At 39.0% G+C, this 18,228-nt stretch overlaps 1 long non-coding RNA gene across 2 annotated transcripts; it reads right to left on the bottom strand.

The window, feature by feature from the left end:
* Nucleotides 1-14,291: 14,291 nt before the first annotated feature.
* On the bottom strand, nucleotides 14,292-16,143 carry LOC127527469 (uncharacterized). Of its 2 annotated transcripts, none has more exons than XR_007934771.1 (3): nucleotides 15,504-16,143; nucleotides 15,087-15,170; nucleotides 14,292-14,508 (listed from the first exon to the last, which is right to left on the bottom strand). It is a non-coding gene; the product is annotated as an uncharacterized LOC127527469 (long non-coding RNA). The 2 variants fall into 2 exon arrangements; XR_007934770.1 differs by lacking the exon at nucleotides 15,504-16,143 and adding an exon at nucleotides 15,254-15,355.
* Nucleotides 16,144-18,228: the final 2,085 nt, after the last annotated feature.

The raw sequence follows: 18,228 nt of genomic DNA, 5'->3' as shown, positions 1-18,228 counted from the left end.
ATATCAAGCACAAAATAATTTATCAATTCATTCATTCTTTTTGTACTTCTTATCTGGTCAGTTGAAGCACAGATAACCAGATGTCCCCATTTCCCCTTTTTGACATTGATCAACAGAAAACAAAGGCAAAATAATTTCCTGCAATATGGGTCACACGCTGAGAGTGTGTTGCCGCACCCACCACACAATCAACCACCAGGATTGGGACCCGAGTACAGCGGGTGACACCTCAGCACCACACTGGAACACCGTGAGGTTATTTAATGGTGGCTGGAGTGCCAATCCTGCCACCAACCCCCAACTTTTCCCCTGTAAGTTGGAGAACCTGCTTGCAAGGCTGGAATCTAAATTAGTAACAAATATAAACAAGATAATAATTGATTATAAAAGTATTGTCCCCTTTAATATGACACCCTTAGTTCATCACTTCTGCAGCCAACTGGTTACAGAAGTCACTGAATTGGCCTGATGGAGGTCACCTGTCTGGGGTTTCAATCGACTGTCATATACAGTGCATCCGGAAAGTATTCACAGCGCAACACTTTTTCCACATTTTGTTATGTTACAGCCTTATTACAAAATGGATTAAATTCATTTTTTTCCTCAGAATTCTACACACAACACCCCATAATGACAACGTGAAAAAAGTTTACTTGAGGTTTTTGCAAATTTATTAAAAAAAAAAAATTGAGAAAGCACACGTACATAAGTATTCACAGCCTTTGCCATGAAGCTCAAAACTGAGCTCAGGTGCATCCTGTTTCCCCTGATCATCCTTGGGATGTTTTTGCAGCTTCATTGGAGTCCACCTGTGGTAAATTCAGTTGACTGGACATGATTTGGAAAGGCACTCACCTGTCTATATAAGGTCCCACAGTCGATAGTTCATGTCAGAGCACAAACCAAGCATGAAGTCAAAGGAATTGTCTGTAGACCTCCGAGACAGGATTGTCTCGAGGTACAAATCTGGGGAAGGTTACAGAAAATTTTCTGCTGCTTTGAAGGTCCCAATGAGCACAGTGGCCTTCATCATCTGTAAGTGGAAGAAGTTCGAAAACACCAATACTCTTACTAGAACTGCCCGGCCATCTAAACTGAGCGATTGGGGGAGAAGGGCCTTAGTCAGGGAGGTGACCAAGAACCCGATGGTCACTCTGTCAGAGCTCCAGATGTCCTCTGTGGAGAGAGGAGAACCTTCCAGAAGGACAACAATCTCTGCAGCAATCCACCAATCAGGCCTGTATGGTAGAGTGGCCAGACGGAAGACACTCCTTAGTAAAAGGCACATGGCAGCCTGCCTGGAGTTTGCCAAAAGGCACCTGACGGACTCTCAGACCATGAGAAAAAAAATTTTCTGGTCTGATGAGACAAAGATTGAACTCTTTGGTGTGAATGCCAGGCGTCACGTTTGGAGGAAACCTGGCACCATCCCTACAGTGAAGCATGGTGGTGGCAGCATCATGCTGTGGGGATGTTTTTCAGCGGCATGGACTGGGAGACTAGTCAGGATAAAGGGGAAGATGACTGCAGCAATGTACAGAGACATCCTGGATGAAAACCTGCTCCAGAGTGCTCTTGACCTCAGACTGGGGCGACGGTTCATCTTTCAGTAGGACAACGACCCTAAGCACACAGCCAAGATCTCAAAGGAGTGGCTTCAGGACAACTCTGTGAATGTCCTTGAGTGGCCCAGCCAGAGCCCAGACTTGAATCCGATTGAACATCTCTGGAGAGATCTTAAAATGGCTGTGCGCCGATGCTTCCCATCCAACCTGATGGAGCTTGAGAGGTGCTGCAAAGAGGAATGGGCGAAACTGGCCAAGGATAGGTGTGCCAAGCTTGTGGCATCATATTCAAAAAGACTTGAGTCTGTAATTGCTGCCAAAGGTGCATCGACAAAGTATTGAGCACAGGCTGTGAATACTTATGGACATGGGATTTCTCAATTTTTTTATTTTTAATAAATTTGCAAAAACCTCAAGTAAACTTCTTTCACATTGTCATTATGGGGTGTTGTGTGCAGAATTCTGAGGAAAAAAATGAATTTAATCCATTTTGGAATAAGGCTGTAACATAACAAAAGGTGGAAAAAGTGATGTGCTGTGAATACTTTTCGGATGCACTGTAAATGCACTTGGCTGTGGAATGGACAACTTGTGTGAGTCGGTAAGGTGGACTAAACTATACAATGAAAAGATAAAGACAACTACAAGGAACTCCATGAAAAGGGGATTGAAAAGTACAAGTCAGGGAATGGAGGCAAGAAAATACCCACATTGCTGACTATCCAGTTAAATCAACATGTAATAAATGGAAATGAGTATGACAGAGCTGTAAAATCTGTCCAGAGCAGGTCATCTGCAAAACTCGAGTTGATCATGCAAAAGGAAGATGAGTGAGGAAGGCCACCAAGAGACTTCCGAGAACTCTGCTGTACTGTAGTTACAGTCTGCTGTGGCTGAGATTGGAGGAACTCTTTAACACTAGAATTACTAGAGTCTACGAAAAAACTCGTAAATCCGGCCCACCTTAAAACCGTTCTCACCTCCCTTTTGTCTTCTAAATGTACCGATTAAGAGAAGCAGCAAGTAGCCGGCTATTCCATCCCCCACCGTCGCAGAACGTTCACTAAGTTTTCCCAGCTCATGTCTTGTTTGATTATCTGAGAGTGACTGAACTGCTGGAGTTTTAGAATGGAAATAATAGATCGTTATTTGGAATACACACATTTCATGAGTGTTCCGTTTCTACAGTAATCTGTGTAAACACATTGCTAAAACAGAAACATTTTCATATTTTAGTAATAAATGTTACAACAATGTAGGCATAAACTATAGAATGTGTGAAGCCTGAAGTCCAAACATCAAATAAACACTTTCACAAAAGGTTCAAGGATACTACAACTCTTTCTGTGGCTTAACGCTAAGATTTGCTGACTTGGACCACAGCAGCCCTGCCATGCTACAGAGACGCGAGTTCGATTCCCAGCTTTGGAGAAAGTGTTTGTTTTTTTTTTCCTCAAACGGACATAAAATTTATAAATTGGTATGCACTGTAAATTGTTAAGTTTAAAATGTCGATCGCGGTTATTTCTGTTGATTAATTCATGCTTTTTACTTAGAGTCAGAACAGGAGCTTGTTCAGCTTATTCAGCTTCTGATCTGACTCAAACAGCGCCAGTATAACTTCACACCCAACCTGACACTGTTCGTTTTCAAATAATATTGCATTACTTTGACAATGTTTTCTGATTGGTACTATTCGCGGCATAAAATGATTTCTTCAAAACGTCACATATATTTGTCTCTTTCTTTTTTTAAAATGTGCATTGTAGCACGCAGCAACTGGCCACCTGCATGTTCTTGCGCACACTGAATAAGACAGCGCTATATGCAATCATCAGGTTCAAATGTTAACAGTTATATAGCACAGAATGGAAATCAGCAGTTCTTAGCATTGCACCATGCAAGCTGTCATATCAACCGCCTACTGTAACTTGGGGGACCATGAGTGAACAGTTGTTTTATTGTATGGTTTGGGAGAAACCTTATCCAAAAACATGAAAGACTTTTATTCCCAATCCCTAATTCTTTGTCATGTAGACCCACATATATGTTCTCCACCTCTGTTCTAGTTCTCTCTTACTCTTGCACTCATCTGGCCTGGAAGGAGACACCAGCCAGTAGATGCAATGCACTGGATGCTGTGACTACGGATTGAGACTTCACCCAGGATGAATGCCACTGCACTACACTTCACCTATTAGAAGTGTCTCCTGTTTTCCCTACACCCTGATGGCAAGATAAAGAGAGCAACAATGGCAAGCAAGGGGAGCAGGCAATATTCTGTGGTTTAGCAAAATTTTACCCACCTTTTTCTCTTCTTGGATGTCAAAGATACATTTGATGTCCTCTTGTGGAATTACTTTTAACACATGGAACACCTTTTGTGAAATTAAGGTGCTAACAAAAAATGGTTAATGAAAATATGCAGAAGAGAAGTCTGATATAACCTGCAAATCCTAAGCTCAATTGTGAATTTCTCCAAAGGTATGACAAACCAAACACCTTTGGTATGCATAAATGTACCTTGTGATGATGCCTAATGTCTCTTCTTTAGCAAAATTACACTTATTTTCGTCATCCCCACTGTGAAAACAGCAGCACCAAAAATTCAAAGACAAAAAAATGTTTGAATGCTCGAGCTTCTCTCTTAAGGCTAATGTGGTATGCAACACTAGAGGGCATTAGAAACTGTCTTCTCTAACAAAAGCCTCATAAAAAGGAATTTGTTTACTACACCGCAACTTGGAGCAGAAAAGGAAGTATTTTAAAACCAGGAAAAGCTTTCAGATATAAAAGTGATAACAAAAACGGGCTGCAAAGATAACCGTGGCAAGCCTGGCAAGATGCAGAGGGAGTACAGGTGTTATTGTTATCTCTTACTTTGCCTGTGTCCTCTGGGGATTCACATTGTGAAAGATGATAAAAAAAAAACAGGGCATTGGGAGTGCCATCTAATAGTCCTGCTATGGATCTAATGAAATAAAACCTGCGCGGCTGCATTTGTGCACAGCAGACAACAAAACATTCTCAAACCTCTTTAATCCATTTCAGGGTCACCAGGGGGCCAAAATTTATTTTAGCAATGTTGAATGCAAAGCAGATTTCATAGATGAGAAAGGTATGACCAGTTAAACGATCAAAAGAAATGTCAGGAGTTTATATTCATATTTAGCACTGCACATATTTCTAGAGCTTCTGTATCAGAGTAAAATTTTAATCTGGAACTTGGAGACAGCGGTAGTAATACAAGAATAGGATTTCCTGGCAGCAGCTAAAGAGTGACAGTATTTTTTTTTCTTGATGACAGCATGCTCTGCGGCCCACAAGTGTCAAAATCAGCAGATGACTGGCATGTATGCTGGATGGAAATGACAGGTGATAACAATCATGCTGATGGAATATATTGTATCATCTGTGAGCCCGGCCGGCTTTGCAAGGATATTTGAAAAGAAACCGCTGCAAGCACACTCTCTTTGAGAGCTCTTTCCCAGTCATGACACATATGTGGACCAGATGGGTAATTTCTTTATCTGCTAACTCCCCACCCTACTGAAACCAAGACAAATACAGACTTCTTAAAGCAATACTCCATCAAAAATGATTTTTTTTACAATATATGTTAGTTAGCACACATATTTTGTAGGGGGGGCTGAGAAAAAATGTAATGTCATGATTTCATGCAGAATAGAGAGAAGCAAAAGTCTGTTATATTATAAAACACTTGATCCATGAATGATTTGATTTTGTCAAATAACGATAATGTGCAGTGAATACACTTGACTTGAGCATTCCTAGTTTTCATCCTCTAAATCTGTACGGTTAGCATTCGTTTGCCCAGAGGTTGATGCGCTTGTTGCTTCCTGAGCAGCTCTTCTTTTCTCCACCCTAGCAGCCCGCTTCTTCTCTACTTTCGTCGGCATCTTTCGCGTTAAAAGTGATTAAGTCAGTGTTTGTGTTGCAATTACTTAGTACGTTTTCTTTAATTTTTTACTTAAACTGGCACTTAAGTCTTCAATCTGCCTCAAGAATTATTTAAGATATGAAGAGGTAGGGGAAGTGACGGAGAAGGTGGTAGGGATGAGAATGGCGCCCGTACACATGCTCCGCACGACCGCCCTGTTGGCCGCTGCCGAGAGTTGATTCTACAATAAAATAAAATACAAATAAAAAGAGGAATAACCTTGGAGGTCAGTCATCACCCCAAAAGCGAGATAGTAGACATCACGTAGTATATGTGTACCAAATTCAGGTCAATAGGTCAAATGGTTTGCATGCTACAGGTGATTTAAAATCCAGGACAGACAAAGGAACAGCCATGGTAGCGTATTATATATAAAGACAAATATACCTTTTTTTTCTAAAATAATGTTATGTGTTTAGCACAATTTGAGCATACTGTACAACTGGATAAGTGACATGTACATTTTTACTTTCTTGTATACGAAGTATTGGGAAAGTATTGTAATCATCCAAAAATTTAACATTTAGATTTTGATGAACCTTAACATTTTAGATCTCCCTGACATTCTCGTAGACTGATTATAAGGAAAGTATTGTAATTGTCCAAAAATTCAATGTTGAGATTTTGATGAATCTTGACATTTTAGACCTCCCTGACTTTCTCGTATACGAAGTATAGGGAAAGTATTGTAATCGCCGAAAAATTCGATGTTGAGCTTTGATGAATCTTGACATTTTAGACCTCCCTGAGTCTGAAAATACCATTTCTGGAATTATGTGTGTGTAAACACGATAACTTGAGTACACTTTCACTTAGGTTAACCAATTTTGCATACAAGTATTAGGTACAAAACATAGATTTCTAACAATATTTGAGCTATTTCCGTTAACCAGAAGTGTTACGTTACCTTTTATTCATGCAGCTGCAGAGACCAATTTATTCAATTTTACTTTTATAATAATTGTTCAATATATTATTAATTTGATTTTATTTGTTGTTGATGGTTCTTTGGTGTACAAAATATAAATATATAATCATTGTCTTGTGGTTTACGCCTCAAATGCCCATCCCCATATCTGAGTTTATGAGAAAGTGGAGGGGAGACCACTCTCGATTTTTTCCATGGACATTTTTCTCATTGAGAATCTAAAAGGTGCTACACAAATAAAATGTATTACTATTACTGTTGTTGTTGTTTTCCATTGTACAGCATTGGTCCACTCTGCATGAAAACATGAGAATAAAACATTTTCTCGGCCACCACTGCTAATTACAGGGGGCAAGTAACATATAAGAAAAATACTATTTTTTTTGGGTGGAGTATTCTTTTAATATTCCTGAAGCTATCGGTACACAGTATTAATTTGAGTTTAGGTTGTGTGCTAGTTCTGTCGGGAATTGATTTTACTACACTGTTGAAGTTAAATAAAAATGTAGCATATTGTAAATACATCATGTAACATTCACTCAGCCATTAGCTATATAATGGTACACACCATAAACAACTCTATCAAGGTAGGTTTACAAAACAGGAAAGTCAGGTCTGATGATTATTAATACACTGCATTGCAAAACCCTGCAGACCCTTTAAAAGATTTTCAAACATTACGCTTCCTTCCCAAAATGTTCACTCTTATTGCAGATTCACAAGGTCAAAAGGAGAAACCTCAAAGACAAAATGAGTGGTCGGTAATTCTCTTAACAGCAGAGAAAAAATGGAAAAATGCTGACCACCACTCCCAACCCTTGTCCGGTAGATTCAAATTCTGCTTTTGAGTACAGAATTGACTTGTCGAGCCTTTCTGCTTGTGCATATTGAGGTCACTGTCAAATCTTCTGGATAGAATAAATCGTAGCCTATTTGTGAATCATCAGTCACGCAGTAATTTAAAGTTAAAAAAATGAAGAGAAAAACTATTTTTTGTCTTTTTATTTATATTGGTTTCTTTATGTTAAATATGATACACTCAAAAATATAAAAAAACATATTTTCACTTTGAGTGTTGTAAGTGAACCAGGCAGGATTGGTAATGGATGAAGATATACTGCAGAGAATATATACATGAGTAACATAAATAAAAGCTAAAGCATTACCTTGAATATTTTCCCATATCCAATTTCTCTCTCTACCTCTCTCTCTATATACATATACAGTAAATATGAGAGAAGTAGTAAAATCAACCGTAATGTTCAAGCAAATTATAGAAAAAGAAACGATCTAAATCTGTTAAGTAGTTTTCGTGTGAAAAGCGGAAAGACATACAGACATATATATATATATATATATATATATATATATACAGTGGTGTGAAATACTATTTGCCCCCTTCCTGATTTCTTATTCTTTTGCATGTTTGTCACACAAAATGTTTCTGATCATCAAACACATTTAACCATTAGTCAAATATAACACAAGTAAACACAAAATGCAGTTTTTAAATGATGGTTTTTATTATTTAGGGAGAAAAAAAATCTAAACCTACATGGCCCTGTGTGAAAAAGTAATTGCCCCCTGAACCTAATAACTGGTTGGGCCACCCTTAGCAGCAATAACTGCAATCAAGCGTTTGCGATAACTTGCAATGAGTCTTTTACAGCGCTCTGGAGGAATTTTGGCCCACTCATCTTTGCAAAATTGTTGTAATTCAGCTTTATTTGAGGGTTTTCTAACATGAACCGCCTTTTTAAGGTCATGCCATAGCATCTCAATTGGATTCAGGTCAGGACTTTGACTAGGCCACTCCAAAGTCTTCATTTTGTTTTTCTTCAGCCATTCAGAGGTGGATTTGCTGGTGTGTTTTGGGTCATTGTCCTGTTGCAGCACCCAAGGTCGCTTCAGCTTGAGTTGATGAACAGATGGCCGGACATTCTCCTTCAGGATTTTTTGGTAGACAGTAGAATTCATGGTTCCATCTATCACAGCAAGCCTTCCAGGTCCTGAACCAGCAAAACAACCCCAGACCATCACACTACCACCACCATATTTTACTGTTGGTATGATGTTCTTTTTCTGAAATGCTGTGTTCCTTTTACGCCAGATGTAATGGGACATTTGCCTTCCAAAAAGTTCAACTTTTGACTCATCAGTCCACAAGGTATTTTCCCAAAAGTCTTGGCAATCATTGAGATGTTTCTTAGCAAAATTGAGACGAGCCCTAATGTTCTTTTTGCTTAACAGTGGTTTGCGTCTTGGAAATCTGCCATGCAGGCCGTTTTTGCCCAGTCTCTTTCTTTTGGTGGAGTCGTGAACACTGACCTTAATTGAGGCAAGTGAGGCCTGCAGTTCTTTAGACGTTGTCCTGGGGTCTTTTGTGACCTCTCGGATGAGTCGTCTCTGCGCTCTTGGGGTAATTTTGGTCGGCCGGCCACTCCTGGGAAGGTTCACCACTGTTCCATGTTTTTGCCATTTGTGGATAATGGCTCTCACTGTGGTTCGCTGGAGTCCCAAAGCTTTAGAAATGGCTTTATAACCTTTACCAGACTGATAGATCTCAATTACTTCTGTTCTCATTTGTTCCTGAATTTCTTTGGATCTTGGCATGATGTCTATCTTTTGAGGTGCTTTTGGTCTACTTCTCTGTGTCAGGCAGCTCCTATTTAAGTGATTTCTTGATTGAAACAGGTGTGGCAGTAATCAGGCCTGGGGGTGCCTACGGAAATTGAACTCAGGTGTGATACACCACAGTTAGGTTATTTTTTAACAAGGGGGCAATTACTTTTTCACACACGGCCATGTAGGTTTGGATTTTTTTTCTCCCTAAATAATAAACACCATCATTTAAAAACTGCATTTTGTGTTTACTTGTGTTATATTTGACTAATGGTTAAATGTGTTTGATGATCAGAAACATTTTGTGTGACAAACATGCAAAAGAATAAGAAATCAGGAAGGGGGCAAATAGTTTTTCACACCACTGTATATATATATAAAATCCAATATATATATATATATATATATATATATATATATATATATATATATATATATATATACACACTGCTCAAAAAAATTAAAGGAACACTTTGAAAACACATCAGATCTCAATGGGAAAAAATCCTGCTGGATATCTCTTTTGATATAGACTGGGTAATGTGTTAGGAACGAAAGGACACCACATCGTTTGATGGAAATGAAAATGATCAACCTACATAAAAAATTGATAAATTTCAGTCAGGTTTTAGAACATATCACAGCACAGAAACTGCACTCGTTAAAGTAGTAAATGACCTGCGGGTAAATGCAGACAGAGGCCATTTATCTGTTCTCATCATCTTAGATCTGAGTGCCGCATTTGACACTATTGATCATAATATTCTTAGAAATCGCCTTAGTCAATGGGTGGGCCTCTCTGGCAGCGTATTAAATTTGTTTGAATCCTACCTGGCAGGGAGAAAATTCTTTGTTAGTTGTGGTAATTACAACTCAAAGACACATGATATCCTATATGGTGTTCCACAAGGCTCTATCCTGGGTCTGCTGCTCTTCTCAATCTACATGCTTCCGTTAGGTCAGATTATCTCAGGGCACAACGTGAGCTACCACAGCTATGCTGATGACACACAGCTGTATTTTACCAATAGCACCTGATGACCCCGATTCTCTTGATTCACTAACACAATGTCTTACATGTATTTCTGAATGGATGAATAGTAACTTTCTCAAGCTAAATAAAGAGAAAACTGAAATTTTAGTGATTGGCAATAATGGATACAATGAGGTTATTAGAAATAAACTCGATGCATTAGGATTAAAAGTCAAGACGGAGGTAAAAAGCTTAGGGGTAACTGTTGACTGTAATCTGAATTTTAAATCGCATATTAATCAGATCACTAGGACAGCATTTTTTCACTTAAGAAACATAGCAAAAGTTAGACCTCTTATATCATTGAGAAATTAGTTCACGCGTTTGTTTTCAGTCAACTAGATTACTGTAACGCAATCCTCTCAGGAATACCCAAAAAAGACATAAATCGTTTGCCACGAGTGCAGAATGCAGCTACTAGAATCCTAACCAGGAAAAGAAAATCCGAGCACATTTCTCCAGTTTTGATGTCACTACACTGGTTACCTGTGTCATTCAGGATTGATTTTAAAACTTTGCTTATGGTTTATAAAACCTTAAATAATCTCGCCCCATCTTATATATCGGAATGTCTGACATCTTATATTCCAAATCGTAACCTCAGGTCCTCAAACGAAACGAAGTGGTGAGGCGGGCGGCCTTCTGCTATTATGCACCTAAAATCTGGAATAGCCTGCCAATAGGAATTCGCCAGGCTAATACATTGGAGCACTTCAAAAAACTGCTGAAAACACATTACTTTAACATGGCCTTCTCATAACTTCACTTTAATTTAATCCTGATACTCTGTATAGCCAATTCATTATAATAACTATTCATGGAGGCTCTAAAATTTGTACTAAACCCTACTCTCTTCTGTTTCTTTTGCCACCACCATCTACTCAAAGCACTGTAATGTTCCAACAGTGATGGATTAAAAGCCAGAAGTCTGCATGACCATCATCATCAAGTCCTTCCGTGAGAACCCTAATTACAAAGAGGACTATTTCATTTATGTTAGGTAGAATGCCCAGAGGGGACTGGGTGGTCTCGTGGCCTGGAACCCCTGCAGATTTTATTTTTTTCTCCAGCCATCTGGAGTTTTTTTTTTTGTTTTTTCTGTCCTCTCTGGCCAGAGGACCTTACTCTTATTCTGTGTTAACTAATGTTGTCATATTTTAATTTCTTATTTTGTCCTTTATTTCTTCACTATGTAAAGCACTTTGAGCTACTTTTTTGTATTAAAATGTGTCATATAAATAAATGTTGTTGTTGTTGTACAGAGGGCTGAATTCAAAGACACCCCGAAAATCAAAGTGAAAAAATGATGTGTCAGGCAGGCAGGCTAGTCCATTTTGCTGAAATTTCATTGCAGCAACTCCAAATAGTACTCAGTAGTTTGTATGGCCCCCACGTGCTTGTATTCATGTCTGACAACATCCTAATGAGACGATGGATGGTGTCCTGGGGGATCTCCTCCCAGATCTGGACCAGGGCATCACTGAGCTTTTACACAGTCTGAGGTGCAATTTGGCAGCGTCGGGTGGACCAAAACATAATGTTCCAGAGGTGTTCAAATGGATTTAGTTCAGACAAACGTGGGGGTCAGTCAATGGTATCAGTTTCTTCATCCTCCAGGAACTGCCTGCATACACTCGTCACATGAGAACAGGCATTGTCGTGCTCCAGGAGGAACCCAGGACCCACTGCACCATCATAGGGTCTGACAATGGGTCCGAGGATTTCATGCCGATACCTAATGGCATTCAAGGTGCAGTTGTCTAGCCTGTAGAGGTCTGTGCGTCCCTCCATGGATATGCCTCCCCAGACCATCACTGATCCACCATTAAACTGGTCATGCTGAACGACGTTACAGGCAGTATAACGTTCTCCACTGCTTCTCCAGACCCTTTCACGTCTGTCACATGTGCTCAGGGTGAACCTGCTCTCATCTGTGAAAAGCACAGGGCGCCAGTAGTGGACTTTCAATTTTGGTATTGTATGGCAAATGCCAATCAAGCTTCATTGTGCCAGGTGGGCAGTGAGCACAGGGACCACTAGAGGACCTCAGGCCCTCCGGCCACCCTCATGAAGTCTATTTCTAATTGTTTGGTCAAGGACATTCACACCAGTGGTCTGCCTGCTGGAGGTCATTTTGTAGGCTCTGTCAGTGCTCATTCTGTTCCTCCTTTCCCAAAGGAGCAGATAGCGGTCAGTCCTGGTTATGGGTTAAGGACCTTCTACGGCCCTGTCCAGCTCTCCTAGAGTAACTGCCTGTCTCCTGGAATGTTCTCCATATCCTTGAGACTGTGCTGGGAGACACAGTAAACCTTCTGGCAATGGCACGTATTGATGTGCCATCCTGGAGAAGTTGGACTACCTGTGCCAGCTCTGTAGGTTCCAGGTATCGCCTCATGCTACCAGTAGTGACACTGACCGTAGCCAAATGCAAAATGAGTGAAAAAACAGATGAAGAGGGAAAAATGACAGTGGCCTTCACCTGTTACACCATTCCTGTTTTGGGGGTCGTCTCATTGTTGCCCCTCTAGTGCACCTGTTGTTCATTTCATTAATGCCACAGCAGCTGAAACTGATTAACAACCCCCTCTGCCACTTAACTGACCAGTTCAATAGCCCAGAATTTTCATTGACTTGATGCTATACTCGAATTAAAAAGTGTTCCTTTAATTTTTTTGAGCAGTATATATAGTCAATCATATGAGATTGGGTTGTGTAATCAGGACAGATTACTTAAATATTACAGGGAAGGATCTGAAGTTGGCGCCACTAACCCAAATTCCATTTATTCTAGAGTGTAGGAGGTCCATCCAGAGGATCATTGATATCATGTCCACGAGGAGCTGTGGTTAATCCACGCCTGCCAATTCTACTCCGCTGAAAAAACTTTTTAGAAGTTATACTCCAATCTGGACATTAAATGGGAATACCCAGTGGTTCCCCAACACATCATACTGTCTGTTTTGATTAATTTGCTGTATGTGTGTGTGTGTGTGTGGCAGCATCAGACTTTGTGGATGCTCCTCTGCAACAGGCCCTGGAAGGGTTGTGAGAGTAAAATTAATGAAGCAAAATACATGGATATTCTGGAAGAAAACCTAAAGCACACTGCACGAAATGAATGACTTGGCAGAATATGTGTTTTCTAGCAAGACAACAACCCCAAGCATTAACCCAAAGTAACACAGGAATGGCTTCAAACAGCAATGTTAATGTCCTGGAGCAGTTGAGTGAGAGTCCAGATCTACAGCTGAGAATCTGCGACTACACTTGAAAAAGGCTGATCACTCACAATCCCCATGTGGCCTGACAATGCTTGAGCATTCTTGGAATGAAGGCATGTGCACACAGAGGCATGCGGCTACCAAAGGCACATCTGCTAAAAGCTGACTTTGTGTTTTGTTATATAGTAAACAAACAAGCATGCTGTATTGAGCTCCTAGGGCCCGGAACACCAATAAAGGAAGACCAGAGTCCAATAAAATAATTAAGCTTATTTAGGAAACTTTTAACAGGAGGGTAAAACAGGAGTAAATTACACAAGTAGGAAAACACAAAACCAAAAATAAGAGAAGACTATGCCTTGTTTGGCTCAAACATAAAAATACTGCCCATAAAGCCCTTCCTCTCCTAAAAATTCTGGGTCAGTAGACTCCTTCTTCCTTTACTTGTTTCCAAAGTCCTGGTTTCCTTAATTCTCTGTCCACTTCTGGTATCCTCTTGACTTCTACTTCTCCAAATTAAAGTTCCTTTCTAAATCAAAATAGGCCCTTTTCTTCAAAAAAGATGGAAGTGAACAATTACAAGTAACCTTACTCCCTGTTATGCAGTAGGGGACCATGGTTATTCCATCACCCTGTTTGTAATTCCAAAAACTGATCCTAACAAAGTAAAATGAATTGTTGAAAAAGCACCCCAACAACAAAAGATTTCAACCTTGGGTTAGGCTCCACATTTTCGATAGATAGATTTTTAAAATAACCTATATTGTAAACATAAGAAGAAACAACAACATAACAATAAACACAGTCAAAAGACAAAAAAGCCAAATTCCAGAATAAACAAAAGAGCCATACATCACACCCCTACTACTCCCACTTTACACTCCTCCTACTCCGCAAATTAATAAGAAAATCAACAGTTAATAATTCATTATAACACAAAGACCACCTTTACTTTCCCTTTACACTCCTCCTACTCCACACATTAATAAGAAAATCAACAGTTAATAATTCATTATAACACAAAGACCACCTTTACTCTCTTTTTACACTCCTCCTACTCAACAGTTAATAATTCATTATAACACAAAGACCACCATTACTCTCCCTTTACACTCCTCCTACTCCGCACATTAATAAGAAAATCAACAGTTAATAATTCATTATAACACAAAGACCACCTTTACTCTCCCTTTACACTCCTCCTACTCCACACATTAATAAAAAATCAACAGTTAATAATTCATTATAACACAAAGACCACCATTACTCTCCCTTTACACTCTTCCTACTCCGCACATTAATAAGAAAATCAACAGTTAATAATTCATTATAACGCAAAGACCACCATTACTCTCCCTTTACACTCCACACATTAATAAGAAAATCAACAGTTAATAATTCATTATAACGCAAAGACCACCATTACTCTCCCTTTGCACTCCTCCTACTCCGCACATTAATAAGAAAATCAACAGTTAATAATTCATTATAACACAAAGACCACCATTACTCTCCCTTTACACTCCTCCTACTCCGCAAATAAATAAGAAAATCAACAGTTAATAATTCATTATAACACAAAGACCACCTTTACTCCCCCTTTACACTCCTCCTACTCCGCACATTAATAAAAAATCAACAGTTAATAATTCATTATAACACAAAGACCACCTTTACTCTCTTTTTACAGTCCTCCTACTCCACACATTAATAAAAAAAATCAACGGTTAATAATTCATTATAACACAAAGACCACCATTACTCTCCCTTTACACTCCTCCTACTCCGCACATTAATAAGAAAATCAACAGTTAATAATTCATTATAACACAAAGACCACCTTTACTCTCCCTTTACACTCCTCCTACTCCACACATTAATAAAAAATCAACAGTTAATAATTCATTATAACTCAAAGACCACCATTACTCTCCCTTTACACTCCTCCTACTCCGCACATTAATAAGAAAATCAACAGTTAATAATTCATTATAACGCAAAGACCACCATTACTCTCCCTTTACACTCCTCCTACTCCACACATTAATAAAAAATCAACAGTTAATAATTCATTATAACACAAAGACCACCTTTACTCTCCCTTTACACTCCTCCTACTCCACACATTAATAAAAAATCAACAGTTAATAATTCATTATAACTCAAAGACCACCATTACTCTCCCTTTACACTCCTCCTACTCCGCACATTAATAAGAAAATCAACAGTTAATAATTCATTATAACGCAAAGACCACCATTACTCTCCCTTTACACTCCTCCTACTCCACACATTAATAAAAAATCAACAGTTAATAATTCATTATAACTCAAAGACCACCATTACTCTCCCTTTACACTCTTCCTACTCCGCACATTAATAAGAAAATCAACAGTTAATAATTCATTATAACGCAAAGACCACCATTACTCTCCCTTTACACTCCTCCTACTCCACACATTAATAAGAAAATCAACAGTTAATAATTCATTATAACGCAAAGACCACCATTACTCTCCCTTTGCACTCCTCCTACTCCGCACATTAATAAGAAAATCAACAGTTAATAATTCATTATAACACAAAGACCACCTTTACTCCCCCTTTACACTCTTCCTACTCCACTCATTAATAAGCACGTGATAATGATGCCCATCAATGCTTTCTCTTTCTCTTGCCCACCACAGTGAAATCATAAATTCATTTTCAGCTCCCCTTCATCAACTGAGCACAGCACCCCTTTGACCCCCACACATTTTCAAACACCCCCATTCTATTCAGCTGTTTATAAAAAGCAAATTCCAGTCTTATTCTTGAATAAACATTCAACTTAAAAATCAAACAAATATCCATAGGTTCTGACTCACATGATAGATAGATAGATAGATAGATAGATAGATAGATAGATAGATAGATAGATAGATAGATAGATAGATAGATAGATAGATAGATAGATAGATAGATAGATAGATAGATAGATAGACCACTGATAACATGAGTCGTGTGCTCCGATCACAAAAGAAGTGGCCTTTTCATCATTCAGTGGGATCATTTTGACCTCAGTATTTCACCATCAAGTACTTCTATTGACATTCTTCAAGACCCATGTAAAATCTTTAAAAAAATAAATAAAAATAAAATCAAAACAATTTACATTATTTCAGATTTAAGGGAACTTTCACAGCCTTGGAAGTGTATAATTTGCTACCAACTGGCATTTTAAAAATGATGCCACATGTAATGAATAATGCATTTTAAGTATGAAACATGCCGCTTCACCAGAAATTTATATAATTTCTTAAGACATAATAAAAGAGCATGTGGCTTGTTATTTAACTGAATATATTTGTTTGGACATTTATATTTATTCTCTGTGAGTTTCTAATTAATGTCCTGAAACCTGCAGGCCAATTCCCACATTTAACAAGCCATCCAAACAAAATCATAGTTTGATGCATATCTTCATACATATCTATTGAAGAAAAGGTTATCCATGTTTTTATCTATTTATTTGGATTGCTGCCTTGTCCAGGATTGCTTCCTTCCTGGTGTGTGGTTGCATGTGGTGCTGCCAGCACAAGCTTCAGCCTCCAGCTACCCCAAAATGGATAACACAGGTCTGAAAATGTTCAGTGCCATGAAAACATATTTTCTCTCTTCCTAGTTTGCTCTGTTATTGCACATTTTTAACACTGGATGTTCATACAAAATCTAATATTAGATAAAGGGCACCTGACTGAACAAATTTCTTACTTATATCAGTTATTGACTACACAAAGTTATCCAGTAACAAATGGCATAGTGTAAAAAATAAGTTTTCATTTCACTGGCCCTGGCACCTTTGGCTGCACTCAAATGCATCCTCTTATCCAACGTCATTGTGTGGCTACAACTCAAGTAACTCTAGTTTAGTTTAATAAGTGCCCCCACCCGCTTTCTGAATGAAAGAAATAAACTGGCTCCATTTAGTGTCTTGCTGAACATAATTTAAATGCTACTCTCTAAGTTTCTGCTAAAAAAAGAAGCACATATTGATTGTAAATTGACGACCAATAAAAGGGCACATACCTACATTCTTTCAGGTGCACATAAAAGGGGGACATTATCATGGGCAGAGGGCTGGGGCGTTCTTGGAAGTGGGTGGGCTGCGCTATGGGTATTTCTCCTCCATGGGCCCACGGGAAGCTATATCGTCCGCCGCCTATCCACTTCCTTTGTGGTTGCGTGCTTGGCAATAGACTGAAAACGGCAGGAGTGAAAATAGCCGGCAAAGTTTTGAAATGTGAGCTTTAGCGGCTTTCTTATAAAGTGCCGTCTGCTGGCTGTTAGGAACTGCGCTTTAGCGGGCGTTACTGGAGAAGAGACGCTGAAAACGGCAGATGTTCGTGAGCACGCACCTGCACTCTCTCGTGAGCCAGTGAGCATGCGCGTGCGAGAGCCTTTCGTAGAGAAACAATAGCGTGAACGCGTGTCAGGGGGCGGAGTGAATCTGTCAAAAGTCAGCTGACAGCTTTGAAGACTGTAAAAACCCTCAGAGTTTTCAGTTCGCCGGGGGTGGTCAGTAGTGACGTGCATACTATGACTATGACAATTGTAAAAATTGATCGATTTGTATGAATGATTACAATAAAATTAATAAAATTTTTAAAAATAAATAAATACATTAAATTAAAATAAAAAGAGGAATAACCTTGGAGGTCAATCATCACCCCAAAAGCGAGATACGTTTTTTTTAATTTTTCACTTAAGCTGACACTTAAGTGTTCAAATTGGTATATTCTATTTCTTGTCTCTCCGACTATAGATTAGTCTCAGTTAGTGACCTGGCTTGCCGTGTGTAAGGCATGGAGGGCACACGGTTTTAAACTGTGCCTTAACGTGCCCAAAAGTATGTAACG

Source organism: Erpetoichthys calabaricus, chromosome 4, assembly GCF_900747795.2.
Source record: "Erpetoichthys calabaricus chromosome 4, fErpCal1.3, whole genome shotgun sequence".
NCBI classification, from domain to species: Eukaryota; Metazoa; Chordata; class Cladistia; order Polypteriformes; family Polypteridae; genus Erpetoichthys; species Erpetoichthys calabaricus.
Note: the sequence above shows the minus strand (reverse complement) of the source record. Positions and strands in the feature narration are given on the sequence as shown.